This window comes from Schistocerca gregaria, chromosome 1 (genome assembly GCF_023897955.1).
Source record: "Schistocerca gregaria isolate iqSchGreg1 chromosome 1, iqSchGreg1.2, whole genome shotgun sequence".
In the NCBI taxonomy this organism is placed as follows: Eukaryota; Metazoa; Arthropoda; class Insecta; order Orthoptera; family Acrididae; genus Schistocerca; species Schistocerca gregaria.
The window spans coordinates 1,109,521,327-1,109,537,456 of record NC_064920.1 but is presented as its reverse complement, the minus strand read 5'-3'; the positions used below and the strand labels follow the sequence as shown (position 1 = coordinate 1,109,537,456).

Sequence of the window (16,130 nt, the reverse complement as noted above, 5' to 3'; positions counted from 1 at the left end):
AACGCAGCCAATGAGATTGCTGCTAACGTAGAACCTTTTCTCCTCGCAGATCACACTCGCGCAGTGATACCTGAACGCGCGAGGTATTATTACGAGTGTACAGACCTCCGATTAGTCAGTCTGTACCAGTCTGCATTTGTCTCCAACAGTCTGTACGAGTTCTACATTTGTCAGTACCAGTCTATAGTCAAGTTTCAGTCTGCGCCCAATAAGATTACCATATTCCTGTACTTAGCTATGAAGATAAATGTATAGACAGTTTTGTCGAGTATCAGAGATGTATGTGAGAATGAGATTAACGTACCAATACCAAAGGAACTTCAGATTGTTAATTGTAAATAGCATCCGGAACCAAGTTAAGTAATTTTTGTGCTTGTTATTATTTTTAATAAATGTGTGTGAAAATTAATCAAGTTCTGTTAAAAAGTTGGTTACTGTCAATCTGCTACTCTAAGCGTGCAAGTGGCGTTTCTATCGTCTGACCTAACGGCAGAAGATAAACACGCCACGATAAGGCTTCGTTAGAGCGACAAGTCAAATAATCTGATGGTGTGTGTACTAAAGGTCTTACAGTACGCACACCACACATAGTCAAGTGATTAACATTGCAAGATCACAGGTTAATGAAAGCGCGATATAAGCCATTGCAAATGTGAAATGGCCGGTATAGCCGGCAGAATGCTGAATGCAAGCATGCAAACGTGCATGCATTGTGTTGTACAGTTGCTGGATCTCAGCTTGTGGGATGGAGTTCCATGCCTGTTACACTTGGTCAGTCAATACAGGGACCATTAATGCTGGTTGTAGATGACGCTGGTGTTGTCGTCCAATTACGTGCCATGTCTGCTCGACTGAAGACAGATCTGGCGATTGAGCAGGATAAGATAACATGGCCACACTCTGTAGAGCATGCTAGGTTACATCAGAATGTCGGTGAGAGTTGTCCTGCTGGAAAACACCATCTGGAATGTTTTTAGGCCGGCCGCTGTGGCCGAGCGGATCTAGGCGCTTCAGTCCGGAACTGCGCTGCTGCTGCTACGGTAGCAGGTTCGAATCCTGCCTCGGGCATGGATGTGTGTGATGTCCTTAGGTTTGAGTAGTTCTAAGTCTAGGGGACTGATGACCTCAGATGTTAAGTCCCATAGTGCTTAGAGCCATTTGAACCATTTGAATGCTGTTCATGAATAGCAGTACAATAGGTGGAACAACAGACTGACGTACAGTCAAATGTCAGTACCAGACAGTTGGCCTGGAAGTACAGGGTAAGCCAGAGGACCGTGTGGAACATTCTCCATGACAGTTGGTACTACCCTTATCACTTACAGGGTGAGCAGGGCTTACTAGCGACGGACTTTCCACAACGGGAGCAGTTTTGTCACAAGTTTCTTCACCAGGCAACCACGATTCCGGTATTTGTATCATCTGTCCTATTCACAGATGAGGCCACCTTTACGTGGAATGGAATCTTCAACTTTTATAACAGTCGACTGCCTGATAGTACGCCGAACCTCCATGGTATGGTGACAGCGAATCATCAGCATCGGTGCAGCTGGAAAGTGTAGGCGGGGATAACTGGCGACCGTATTTTGGACCAGTCTTCCTTCCGCGTCGCCTAACAGGCCGGAACTGCAGGCATTGCTTGCGGGTGACTTTGCCTCTCCTGCTGGAAGAAGTGCCACTAATGCTTCGAAGGATTACGTGGCTGTTACATGATGGTGCTGTTAACGCCCGGACGCATCTCAGTCGTGTCTTCCCGGTCGATGGGATCCAGTTGCATGGCCTGCCGTTTCACCGGATCGCAACCCGTGCGATTTCTGGTTATGGGGTCCTCTCAGTAGTATCGTCTAGAAGAGCCCACTCCAGATGTGGAGACACGGGGACAGCGTAATCATGCTGCTTTTGACATTGTTCGGATGCAGCCTGATCGGATGTGAGCGTGAGACAGAACCTGCTACGGCGCGTACCCGCATGCATCGAGGAACATGGAAACTATTTTCAACACATATTGTAACTGTGGCGGCATGGTACAGTGCGTGTTAGACCGCAGACTCTGTAACAATGTATGACTGTGTACATGGTCATAGCATGGAAGCTATGCGTTGCCGGACGTAAGTTCATTAGACTTTTTTTGTTCCGTATCCTCTTATCGATCAATCCCTACAACATGTACACGGTGGATAAAAAATCACCCTGTATTTACTATTATTGGTATGTCTGTACTCTACTGCAGACGAATGGTTCTGAATATTTTTTCCCTACATGTTAGCAATGCAAGTGCCCTACTCCACAAGTGAGATGGTGACTATCATTTTCTATTACAGTTTACCAAAGGGAACTAGACTGCCAGTCCGGGCCCTCTACTAGGAAAAATATCAACGGCGCGGAGCACCATCCGATAAGCACGTTTTCAGCGTCTTACGGACACAGATTCTCGAGCACCCCACAAGGCGAACAGTGGAAGTCTTCGGTCAGTCCAAGCCCCTCAGATGGAGGGGCATGTGCAACGTTTACTGCACGGAAGACCTGGAGCCAGTGTGCGGCGATTGACAGCAGCAGAAGGCGTTAGTCATCTATCGTCTGGATGGTACTACATGAACAGTAGCAGTATCCATACCATCTTCAGCGCGACCATACCGTAGCAGATTGCTTTTCTGTCAACGTCTCTTTCAGAAGTGTGCTGCAGATCCACTATTTTGCTCGAAGATTTTATTTACCGAAGAGGCGGAGTTCACAAGAGGTGACGTTGTGAACTTTCATATCCAGCGTGAGTGGGTCGGTGAAAATCCCTATGCAGTTGCATAAAGAGGACATCAAGATCGCTTCTGCATCAGTGTATGGGCAGGCGTTCTTGGTGATAAATTACGAGGCTCATACACCCTACTACAAAGACTAAATGCGACTTATTATCATCAATTTCTTGTTAATGTATTGCCTAACTTGTTGGAGGATGTGCCATGTCAGCAAAGGCTACAAGTAATATATGCACGATGGCTCACCAGCACATTTCCTCCGCAGTGTGTCTGAATGTCTAACGCTGACATTTCAGGACCGCTGGACAGCTCCGAAGGCCCCAATCCAAGGCCTTCCTATTCCCCAGACTTCAATCTGGCAGAAAACCCAAAGGGATTCTGGTCATACATAAAGCACACCAGTGGCAAGACACAATCAATACCTTCACTGCACGATAACAACGGTGAAGTCACTGATGGCAGTGCCATTAAAGCAGAGTTAAAAAACACGGTTTTCCGAAAGTATTTTACCAAAAATGACGAAGTAAATATTCCTGAATTCCAATCAAGAACAACTGCCAAGATGAGAAACATAGAACTGGATATCCTCGGAGTAACGAAGCAGCTTAAATCACTTAATAAAGGCAAGGCCTCCGGTCCAGATTGTATGCCACTCAGGTTCCTCTCAGAGTATGTTGATAAAATAGCTTCATATTTAGCAATTATATACAACCAATCACTCACAGAAAGATCCGTACCTAAAGACTGGAAAATTGCTTAAGTCACACCAATACCCAAAAAGGGAAGTAGGAGTAATCTGCTAAATTACAGGCCTATATCACTAACTTCGATTTGCAGTAGGGTTTTGGAACATATACTGTACTCTAACATTATGAATTACCTCGAAGAAAACGATTTATTGACATTTAGCACGGTTTCATAAAATAGCGTTCTTGTGAAACACAACTAGCTGTTTATACTCATGAAGCAATGAGTGCTATCGACAGGGGATGTCAAATTGATTCCATATTTTTAGATTTCCAGAAGGCTTTCGACACCGTTCCTCACTAGCGTCTTCTAATCAAACAGCGTGCCTACAGAATATCGCCTCAGTTGTGCGACTGGGTTCGTGATTTCCAACCAGAAAGGTCACAGTTCGTTGTAATAGACGGAAAGTCATCGAGTAAAACAAAAGTAATATCCGGCGTTCCCCAAGGAAGTGTTATAGGCCCTCTATTGTTCCTGACCTATATTAACGACGTAGGCGAGAATCTGAGTAGCCGTCTTAGATTGTTTGCAGATGATGCTGTCATTTACCGTCTTGTAAAGTCATCAGATGACCAAAACTACTTGCAAAATGATTTAGATATCTGTAAGGTACGAAAAGCGGCAATTGACCCTGAATAAGGAAAAGTGTGAAGTTATTCACATGAGCACTAAAAGAAATCAGCTAATTTTCGATTACGCGATAAGTTACACAAATCTAAAGGCTGTAAATTCAACTAAATGCTTAGGGATAAATAACTTAAATTGCAAATAACCTAAATTGGAACGATCACATAGATAATATTGTGGGTAGAGCAAACCAAAGACTGCGAATCATTGACAGAACACTTATATGGTGCAACAGGTCTACTAAAGAGACTGCTGACACCACACTTGTCCGTCCTATGCTAGAGTATTGCTGTACGTAGTGGGATCCGCATCAGGTGGGACTGTCGGATGACATCGAAAAAGTACAAATGGCTCTGAGCACTATGGGACTTAACATCTCAGGTCATGAGTCCCATAGAACTTAAAACTATTTAAACCTAACTAACCTATGGACGCAGTTTCGAATCCTGCCTCGGGCATGGATGTGTGTGATGTCCTTAGGTTTGTTAGGTTTAAGTAGTTCTACGCCTAGGGGACTGATGACCCCAGATGGTGCTTAGAGCCATTTGAACCATTTGAATGACGTATGTTTAATTTGCTTGCGCCTGGTGTTTGTATACTTGAGTATGGGTATTGGTCGAGCGTGCGAGTACAGTTTTATTGCTTTCGAGTTGTACAGTAAATTTATTTTTTTTATTTTTTTCACCTCATAATCGCACACTTGGAATTAATCCCTCTCGACTGACACGCGTAAGTTCATTTAGCCTAACATAACGAGATTTGCTTATCACTGGATTACACGCAATCATTTACGCCATTTAAATTAAGGTCGTAGATTCCGGTCGTGAAATTTCTTCGCTATTGCAGAACCATTCTGACAACACTGTTGTGACGGTGTGAGGCCATTTGTTGTCCATGACAGAACTAGAGGATTTTCCCTTCCCCTCTGACTTTGAGAGAATTGTGAACAGTTCAAGTGAAAACAGGTAGATAAACAATAGAAAACAGATTGACAGCTTTCAGTATCTCACTGAGGGCTATAAAAATAGCGCAAGACAGTTTGGAACTAAGAAACAGGGAAAGTAGCTTATTTGCATCTTTTTCAGAAACTGTCAACAAAAGGCTGTCGCCAGCCGGTGTGGCCGAGCGCTTCTAGGCGCTTCAGTGTGGAACCGCGCGACCGCTACAGTCGCAGGTTCGAATCCTGCCTCGGGCATGGGTGTGTGATGTCCTTAGGTTAGTTAGGTATAATTAGTTCTAAGTTCTAGGCGATTGATGACCTCAGAAGTTAAGTCCCATAGTGTTCAGAGCCATTTTTTTTGACAATAACTACATTAGGTATGAAGATATTACCTATTGGTGACACGATAATTTGTGCCGGACCCGAACTCCAAACCAGATTTCGCGCTTGTCGCGAGCGATCACCTTAACCATTTTAGCTATCCAAGTACGCTTCCAGGACCGTCCCAAATTTACGTTGTCATATGTCACACTGTCTTCGACCCAATCGCTCGCATCTTTGGTACTGCCGTTCCCGTCACACAGGTAGTAACTGCATATCTAATGTAGCCAATGTCAGGAAGTTTCCGCAGTTGCGAATACATTTCATAGACTTAATCCATCTGCAAAATCCAGCGAAGGTCTATTTCTGAAGACACTGTTAAAAAAAAGATCTGCAAGAACAAGCGAAGGTCTATTTCTCAAGACATTGTTAAAAATAAACATTCCCATTGTGTTAGACGCCCTTCCAGAAGAGCAGCCGAGGTATTTCTGGAGGTCGGGGATGGGACGCGGAGGACGGGTCGAGTCCGTGATACAATACGACGAAGGACAGAGCGTGGGCAGAAACGGTGGTCCACGCCCGCAGGTCTGCACCTCGGCGGGCTAAATATAGGCACGAGAGGGGGATCCCCCTGGCAGGTGGGCGTCGGTGGCGTCTGGACGCGCCGCCGCTCAGCACGTGCGGCGCCTGGTGGCTGCTCTCGAAGCTCCCGGGGACCTTCACTGAAGGTTAGAACTAAGTTTTCACTGAAGCTGTGAACTTTTGCACAATTAAAAAAATTGGCAACAACTGTAGGCGTGCCCCAGCCTTTAAGCCTTTCTCGAGTGGTACTTCCCGACCACGACATTATTGCCCTTGGCCTCACCTGGGCATTATCGGAAACGTGGTGACGCCACAATAAACAAGTACAGAGGTAGATAAGGTAAACGCATCGCACTGCGAAAGATTTCAGACAGTTGTACACATACAATGAGATGACAATAGTGACGGATACCTCCTCATTTCTTGTTGGGCCTCCTTTTGCTGGATGTAATGCAGCAACTCGACAAGTCGTTGGAAGTCCCCTGCAGAAATATTGACCGTGAAAATTCCTGGCAGATAAAAACTGTGTGCCGGATGGAGACTCGAACTCGGGACCTTTGCCTTTCGCAGGCAAGTGCTCTACCAAGCGAGCCACCCAAGCACGACTCACGCCCCGTCCTCACAGCATTACTTCCGCCAGTACCTCGTCTCCTACCTTCCGAACTTTACAGAAGCTCTCCTGCGAACCTTGCAGAACTAGCACTCCTGAAAGAAAGGATATTGCGGAGACATCGTTTAGCGACAGCCTGGAGGATGTTTCCAGAGTGAAATTTTCACTCTGTAGCGGAGCGTGCGCTGATATGAAACTTCCTGGCAGATTAAAACCGTTGACCGTGTCGTCTCTATAGCCGCCCTTAACTGCGAAAGTGTTGTCGGCGCGGGACATGTGTGCGAAATGATTTCTCGTTTATATCCCATAAATGTTTGATGTTACTCATGTCGGTCGATTTGGGTGGCCTATTCATTCGCTGGAACTGTCCAGAATGTTCTTGAAACAAAACTCGAACAATTCTGCCCCGGTGCCATGGCGCGTCGTTGTCTGGGAGAATGAAATACATCAATGGGTGCAAATGGGTCTCAAAGCAGACGAAATAACCATTTTCAGTCAATGACCGGTTCAGTTCGAGCAGAGGAATCAGTCCAGTCCATGTAAACACAGCTTGGGTCCACCTCTTCGTGGGGTATGTGACACACTCGAAACTTACCATCAGATCCTACCTCCTCAATTTGGAACTCAACTTGTCAGGGTCTGACCGATACAGTCAAGAGCCCAGGAGAGACGCTGCAGGCGACCTCTTAATGTTAGCAAAGGCCCTCGCGTCAGTCGTCTGCTACTCTAGTCCACTGACGCAAGATTTCGCCCCACTATCCTAACGGATACGTTCCTACATTGATTTCTGCAGTTATTTCGCGTAGTGTTGCTTGTTTGTTAGCACTAACAACTCCACGGAAACGCCGGGCTTTCGGTCGTTCAGTAAAGACCCTCGCCTTGTATTTTCCGAGGTGAGAGGTAATGCCTGAAATCTGGTATTTTCGGCACATCCTTGAAACTGTGGCTCTCAAAATATTGAACTCCTTAACGATTTCTGAAATGAAATGTCCCTTGTGTTTTGCTCCAACAACCATTCTGCGTTCAGAGTCTGTTGATTACCGTCGTGCGGCCATGATTACGTCCGAAACCTTTTCACGTGAATCACTGAGTACAAATGACAGCTCCGCCAATGCCCTGCCCTGTTATACCTTGTATACGCGTTCTTGCCGCCATCTATATATGTGCGTCTCGCTACTCCCTCACTTCTGTCACCTCAGTATACTGTGTGTCTTCGTGAAATATCACGATAAGCCGACCGAATATGTTAAATCATACGATACTGAGGAGAATCAGATTAGGAAATGAGACACTAAAAATAGTACGAGGGTCGGTCAAAAAGTAATGCCTCCCATTTTTTTTCTACTTAAAAAAATTAAGTTAAGTGAAAAATTTGAATTTGGCGCCATTCCTCAAACCTTCTTCTGCAATCCACTGCAGTAGTAACTTTCTGTGTCAACAGGTGGCAGCACAGCAGAAGTTTGTAAGATGGCCGACATCGATGTTCGTTTGAGACAGTGTTGTGTGATTGAATTCTTGAATGCAGAAGGTGAAACGCCCATACGCATTCATGAAAGACTGAAGAAGGTGTATGGTGTTGTGACAGTGGATGTCAGCACTGTTAGACGATGGGTTCGTAGTTGTAAGGAAGCTGAAGGGCAAACACCGTTGAGTGACGAAAAGCGGAGCGGCAGGCCGGTGAGTGCAGTGACTCCACACAACATTCAGCAAGTTGATGACATCATTCGTGGTGACCGTCGGGTGACTGCAGATGAAGTGTGTCGCATTATTTCTCTTAGTAAAGGCAGTGTGATCACGATTATTAAACAATTGGGGTACTCAAAAGTTTGTGCACGGTGGGTTCCAAGAATGTTAACCGATCAGAATAAAGAGGCAAAGAAAACAATAGCCTCCCAACACTTGCAGCGCTTCCGTTTGGAGGGAGATGAGTTTCTGAAAAAAATTGTGACCGGGGACGAAACATGGGTGCATTTTTTTGAACCCGAATCAAAGAGGCAGTCAATGGAGTGGCGTCACACAAGCTCGCCGAGGAAGAAAAAATTCAAAACTGTGCGATCGGCAGGGAAAGTTATGGCAACAGTTTTCTGGGATACAGAGGGTGTGATTCTGGTTGATTTTTTGGAGCAGGGATGCACAATAAATTCTGTTCAATACGTCACAACCCTCAAAAAACTTAAAGCACGTCTTCAGCGAGTTCGCCCAAGAAAATCAATGGCAGATGTTCTTCTTTTGCATGACAATGCAAGACCACACACCAGTCGTCACACCTCTGACGAGATTGTCAAAATTGGATGGGAAGTTTTGCCTCATCCCCCATACAGCCCTAACCTGGCACCATCAGACTTCCATCTGTTCGGGCCACTAAAAGAAGCTCATCGTGGGATTCATTTTGAAGATGAAGAGGCCGTCAAAACATCCGTGCGTCAATGGCTTAGGAAGCAGAGCTGTGATTTTTACCGTGCTGGGATACATGCCCTTGTTCAAAGATGGACCAAAACTGTAGAGATGGGCGGAGATTACATTGAAAAATGACAAAATGATCCTCAATGTTGTGGTTTTCAACCTATGTAATTGCATTTAAATTTCCTGACAATTAAACGTAGAAAAAAAATAGGAGGCATTACTTTTTGACTGACCCTCGTAGATGAGTTCTGCTATTTGGGAAGTAAAACAGATGTTTATGGTCGATGTAGAGACTGTATAAAATGTTGACTGGCAATGGAAAGAAAAGCTGAGAAATTGTTAACATCGAATAGAAAATTAAGTTTAAAAAAAAGCACTGTCATCCTCAGTGGAGGATGCGGATAGGAGGGGCGTGGGGTCAGCACACCGCTCTCACGGTCGTTATGATGGTATTCTTGACCGAATCCGTTACTATTCGGTCGAGTGGCTCCTCAATTGGCATCACGAGGCTGAGTGCACCCCGAAAAAATGGCAGCAGCGCATGGCGGCCTGGATGGTCACCCATTAGAGTGCCGACCACGCCCGACAGCGCTTAACTTTGGTGATCTCACGGGAGCCGGTGTAGCCACTGCAGCAAGGCCGTTGCCAAATTTAAGTGTTAGAAAGTTTTAATTGAAGGTATTTGTCTGGAGTGTAGCCTAGTATGGTAGTGAAACATAAACGATGAAATCAGATGAGACAACAAGAGAATATAAACTTTTGAAACGTGGTGTTACACAGTACTGCTGAAGATTAGATAGGTACATTATGTACAAACAGAAGAATCGATTGATAGGATACATTCTGAGATTGGAGGGAAATTGGGGGGGGGGGGGGGGGTTAAAATCGTGTAGGGAGACCAATATATGAATACAATAAGCAGATTCAGAAGGATGTAAGCTGCAGTAGTTATTCGGAGACGAAGAGGCTTGCACAGCATATAGTAGCACGGGGAGATGCATCAAACCAGTCTTCGGACTGAAGACAACAACAACAACAAAAACATCCATCAATGGAGATATTAGCAGAAGAACATTTCAAAAAACGAAAAAAATTACTACAGTAACAACGAGTCACGACTGAAAACCGTCGACTCGTACAAAAGCCATAGTGTAACAACGTATATGGATAGGAAATGTAATTACCGCACAAGTTTCTGATCATTAGTAGGATACTGGGAAAAAGTCAATGTACAAACGGGAGGACTCATCAAAACAATTGTGCGACCCATCCACACATCCTAGAAAACTGCTTAAGCGTTTGGATCCCATACCGTATACAGGGTAAGTCACCTAACATTACCGCTGGATATATTTCGTAAACCACATCAAATACTGACGAACCGATTCCGAGGAGAAGGGTTAGTGTAATTGTTTAATACAAACCACACAAAAATGCACGGAAGTATGTTTTTTAACACAAACCTACTTTTTTTTAAATGGAACTTACATCCGGAGATATTGTAACCTAAAATTGACAATTGAGTACCACTCCTCCGCTGTTCGATCGTGTGTATCGGAGAGCACCGAATTACGTAGGGATCCAAAGGGAACGGTGATAGGCCTTAGGTACAGAAGAGACTGGAACAGCATATTACGTCCACATGCTAACACTTTTTTATTGGTCTTTTTCACTGACGCACATGTACATGGTGAGGTATACGTACACACGTAGTTTCCGTTTTCAATTACGGAGTGGAATAGAGTGTGTCCCGACATGTCAGGCCAATAGATGTTCAATGTGGTGGCCATCATTTGCTGCACACAGCCGGCCGCGGTGGTCTCGCGGTTCTAAGCGCGCAGTCCGGAACCGTGCGACTGCTACGGTCGCAGGTTCGAATCCTGCTTCGGGCATGGATGTGTGTGATGTCCTTAGGTTAGTTAGGTTTAAGTAGTTCTAAGTTCTAGGGAACTGATAACCACAGCAGTTGAGTCCCATAGTGCTCAGAGCCATTTGAACCATTTTTTGCTGCACACAATTGCAATCTCTGGCGCAATGAATGTCGTACAAGCCGCAGTACATCTGGTGTAATGTCGCCGCAGGTTGCCACAATACGGTGTTTCATATCCTCTGGGGTTGTAGGCACATCACGGTACACATTCTCCTTTAACGTACCCCAGAGGAAGAAGTCCAGAGGTGTAAGATCAGGAGAAAGAGCTGGCCAATTTATGCGTCCTCCACATCCTATGAAACGCCCGTCGAACATCCTGTCAAAGGTCAGCCTAGTGTTAATTGCGGAATGTGCAGGTGCACCATCATGCTGATAGCACATACGTCGACGCGTTTCCAGTGGGGCATTTTCGAGCAACGCTGGCATACCATTCTGTAGAATGATGCAGTGCTCTCCGATACACACGATCGAACAGCGGAGGAGTGGTACTCAAGCGTCAACTTTAGGTTTCAATATCTCCGGATGTAATTAACATTTTACAATGCAACAGACGGCACTGATTACGTATTTGTTTATATGTTCAGATGTGCTAACAAAACTAACGTGGTTCCATTAAAAAAAACGTAGGTTTGTGTTAAAGAAAAATACTTCCGTGCATTTTTGTATGGTTTGAATTAAACAATTACACTAGCGCCTCTCTTCACGTTCGGTATGTGGAATCGGTTCGTCAGTAGTTGATGTGGTTTACGAAATATATCCAGCGGTAACGTTAGGTGACTCACCCTGGATAGTTAACAGGAGATATTGATCTTATATCAAGAAGGGTACCACAAATGGTCACAGGATTATTTGACATGTCGGAGGACCCTATTTGGTGTAGCACAGTGGTGCTCAGAGCATCCTTCTCGTTGAGAACTGCTTTAATTGGTTTCAGGCACTAAGGATACCGTAGCGGCACAAATGGGGCTGAATTTCACCCTGAGTGATAGATTCTCCCCCTCTGTCACTTGAGTGCAGCGAAGCGATTCCTGGAACGGGCAATAAACGGCTTCCTCCGCACGACTCGGCCGACAGCAGCAGTACGTCACACAGATAGCGTCTGGGACGTCCATCATCGCCGCGCGGTTCCTGCACTCCGACGCCGTACGGCCGGCTGTGGCTCCAGCAGACACGGCCGGTGCTCCGACTGGTAGCCCGATTCTCGCTGGAGCAATTCCACGGACGCGGCACATAAATCCAGAGCGCCTCCAGCTGCGATTGCTGGATTTACGGCTGCGCGCGGCACGAGCCTCGCAGAGGACTGCTCTGGAGCGCATTTGTCTCTCGGGTGACCGCCGGACGACAAAAGAAACCGCAATTTACGAGTGGCTGGGCTGCGCTGGAAGCGGCCATCGCGAGGGCCACTGGACCTGGAGCGGCAGGTCGCCGACAGGTTTCCAGCTGTGAGTGGAGGAGATGGCACGCTGGAATACACTGGAGAGAAACTAGCCAGCTGGGAGTACGTATTTCTTCTGCCGTGCGTCAGTTTGAACACCTGTTCGACAGACAATTATGTTTATGGGCATTTCTTACTCGCCGTGACGCAAAGCAGAGAGGGTGCTTGGCAGCGGGTTTTCATTGGTCTCACACCAGGAACGCTGGAAGAGCGACGAAAGTGTTGTACTAAAATCTGCTCGAAAAACTTAATAACCACAGAACTGGGAGGGATTAGTAAAAAAGAGAAGGGTTTAAGACTTCTTCCTTTCCTACAGTCGCCAATGGAAATCGACGATTAGTTCCGATCTTGTTGCATTCCACCATCGCCGATAAACCACTAGTCTTAATACATATGCAGATGTACCTGCCCTAAGCGATTTAAGGCGGAATGACCAAGCAGATCTAGTAACGGGGCAGACAGAGATTTATTCAAAGAATATTAAATCAACGTCACAACACAATATTTCTTATGGTCTCGTAGTTTTGTCGTTGTATTGCCATATGAGTTATGTCCTATTTACCTATTTAAATGATGTATTACATGGCATGTGTTTATAACACCCCTTTTGTCAAGCTGAAGTGGTTATCATACGAGCGGTTCTAGGCGCTTCAGTCTGGAACCGCGCGACCGCTACGGTCGCAGGTTCGAATCCTGCCTCGGGCATAGATGTGTGTGCTGTCCTTAGTAGTTCTAAGTTCTAGGGGACTGATGACCTCAGATGTTAAGTCCCATAGTGCTCAGAGCCATTTGTTATTATCATAAAGAAAATGTTCTTAACTTTGTCAGTACTTGAAAACGTTAATGTAAATAACTGATCTTCACCAGAGGGATCATAGTACTATTTCAAAGCGCGGTCTTATGCCACTCAAGTACAACGCCTTTTACTTTGTTGCCTTTTCTTGTTAATTTGCCAGCAAAAGGTGCCATGCAAAGCTTAGTGCAAAAGTGGCGTCAGACGGGATCTGTTTTGAAAAAAACGGACGGTCCCGAAACGTGCCAGCACACAGAACATGCTTTGGAGTCCTGCCAAGTCAACCCGACGCATGTATCGTGTCCATCATGCGGACGAATACACCTGGATCTGCACATGAACCCCTATCGAACGTCTATCGTTCACGCATTTAAACCAGTAGATGCTCGTCAGGGCCTCCAGTTTTGTGAGTGGCTGTGCACTGAGATAACAACGAATGCATTGGACATGGATCTGTTATTTCTATCTGATGAAGTCTGGCTTCACCTGAGTGGTTACGTCAGTTCTCAGAATCACAGGCTCTGGGCAGCGGAGAATCCGCATAATTTCTACGAAACACCATTGCATGATCAGTAGGTTGGGGTTTGGCGTGCAGTGCCTGCACGCCGCACTTGTCGTGTGCATTTGAGGGGAATCTACAGGGTGGGGTAAATAAGAATGGCTCGGGCGAATGGGTACGAGTTGTCGCAGCTTTAGCGGAGGAGGAAAATACCTGCCGTCACTTCCGAGCAACTGCCCCTACAGCTGGCCGAACTTTGGAACACATTTACACAACCTTCACGGCTGACAGAGTTTGCAGTCTGGTCGCGGCCCCATCTGGCCATCCAGCTCACCTGATCTGTCAGTGTGCGATCACTTCGTCTGAGGAGACCTCAAGTCTAAGACGCATCGCAACAACCCTCATAGTCTTCAGGAACTGCAGCACAACATTTAGGATGAGATGGCAGCAATTTCAACAGTCCAGCTTCGATCTGCCTTCAGCAAATCGCTGACCAGAGCACGAAAGTACCAAGAGATGAATGGTGACCAATTTTGACATATGCTATAGTCACGTTAGCACTGTGTTTCTTTTCCTGTGCTCTGTTTCTTTGTACTCTGAAACTCTGTTCTCCGGACCAGTTTTGTTTGCCCCACCCTATATTAAATGCAGGTTGAACTATCTCATTATTTCACATATCAAATTGCAAAGACAGATGCGGTAAAGTGTAAACAAACGGAACTCTCTCCGCCAAGAAAACAAAGATTAAACAGATAATGGCTTGACATTTGTCATGGACTAACGACGAATGTCCATTGTAAGCGCTTCCTCTACGACGCTCGTAGTTCCAACATGATCATCAATTTTGTTACTGTGATTTTGAACACTATTCATGTGGATAGCTTATGCGCCTTTAGAGACTCAATGTTGTAGTAAAGTCGCGGACGTTAGTAGGTGATATTTTACACTTGAGAGGTAAAAATTAAAAAAATAAATAATAATAAAAATTAAATGAGCGGTCGTTACATAAGGAAGTGTAATTCATACACGTAGAAGATTCGTTGCAGAAGTCTGGCTGGAATTATTTTTGAATGTGTTTGGCACCCTTAGCAATTCATAATTTTGGAATACTTCATTGTCAGGTACCATTTGATCTGACGAGGGAAGCCATACGTACAGCATTGCAACAAATCGACGAACTATAACGACTAGCCTTCTTTATTAAGAGTATTATTATTATCGTCACCAAAAACCACTTGACACCCACTGCTGGAAAAATACCTCCTCCAGAGTTTCCCGTGCATATGATCAACAACTGTACGCATTCATGTTGGCTTTCCACACTTCCTACCCTCTTTCGATTAGACAGCCCCGGTTCTTTAATCTCCTTTGCAATCACGAAGAACGTCCTTTTCCGCTATAAAATTCATACGTCTGGGTACATGCCCCGTGTACATCATTTTTATTTGCATATCATTCATAATGACGCCTTCCACACCGATCTCTTCCGCGGTACATTTATTTCTATTCATGTTTCTCCCAGGAATTTACAAAATGCCCCCTGCCGTTTCTCGCTGAGTTCGTTCTTGAATGGTTTTTCGTATAAAAAGTTTTAAATATTTCTAGTGATATTCAAAACCTTATTATTAATCTTCCTTTCCTAAATATTCGGGTTTACGATGTGTGCATCCCCACATTCATTGCTATGAGCGGAACGTTCATAAAATTTCAAACTGCTGGATAATTGATGTTCAACAGGTTTGTGGACAACTGTCGTAAACCGAGCGAATGGGTATTCTGTGGTAGCTTCGAAACTTCCCACCTCGTCATTAAAATTGTACGAAGCTGCGCTTTCAGTAAAGTCCCAAGAACAATGAACACAATGCGTTCCGTGTGGACATAACGCAGTGTGTACGTAATTAATAACAAGTCTGCCTAAGCGTGCTCTGCCTAACACTCTACATGGTAGAAGCGCTCTCTGGCGACACATCTTACAAACTTCCAAAGAAGCTTTCGGGCACGCCTCGGGACCGATTTTCTACAATTTTCCGCTGGCTGTACCACTCACAGTCACCTAAACTCTGCCACGACGCTGTGGGATAGTAGTGAATTCACTACAGCGACACGGGTTTGGAAGTGACGCAAAAATATTTTTCTTTGGTTACATAAACGCTGCGTTAATTATTTGTGACAATCGTTATACGCATTATATGGAGTGTGCTAGTTCCACTGCGTCAAACTGGAAACTCCGATGTTCGGAAGGAAATGGGAAAGTGCTAGTAAATGCCTGAGTCTGTAAGGCCAACGCTCTTTTCGTTCAAATGGTTCAAATGGCTCTGTGGGACTTTACAAAAAAATGGTCCAAATGGCTCTGAGCAGTATGGGACATCTGAGGTCATCAGTCCCTAGACTTAAGAACTACTTAAACCTAACCACTCTAAGGACATCGCACACATCCATGTCCGAGGCAGGATTCAAACCTGCGACCGTCGCAGCAGCGCAGTTCCGGACTGA

The 16,130-nt window shown here is 45.3% G+C and overlaps 1 protein-coding gene across 2 annotated transcripts in view; it reads right to left on the bottom strand.

Annotated features, from left to right (window-relative positions):
* LOC126283304 (uncharacterized) overlaps window positions 1–16,130 on the bottom strand; it is a 777,804-nt gene that overhangs the window by 156,553 nt on the left and 605,121 nt on the right. The window lies entirely within an intron of this gene.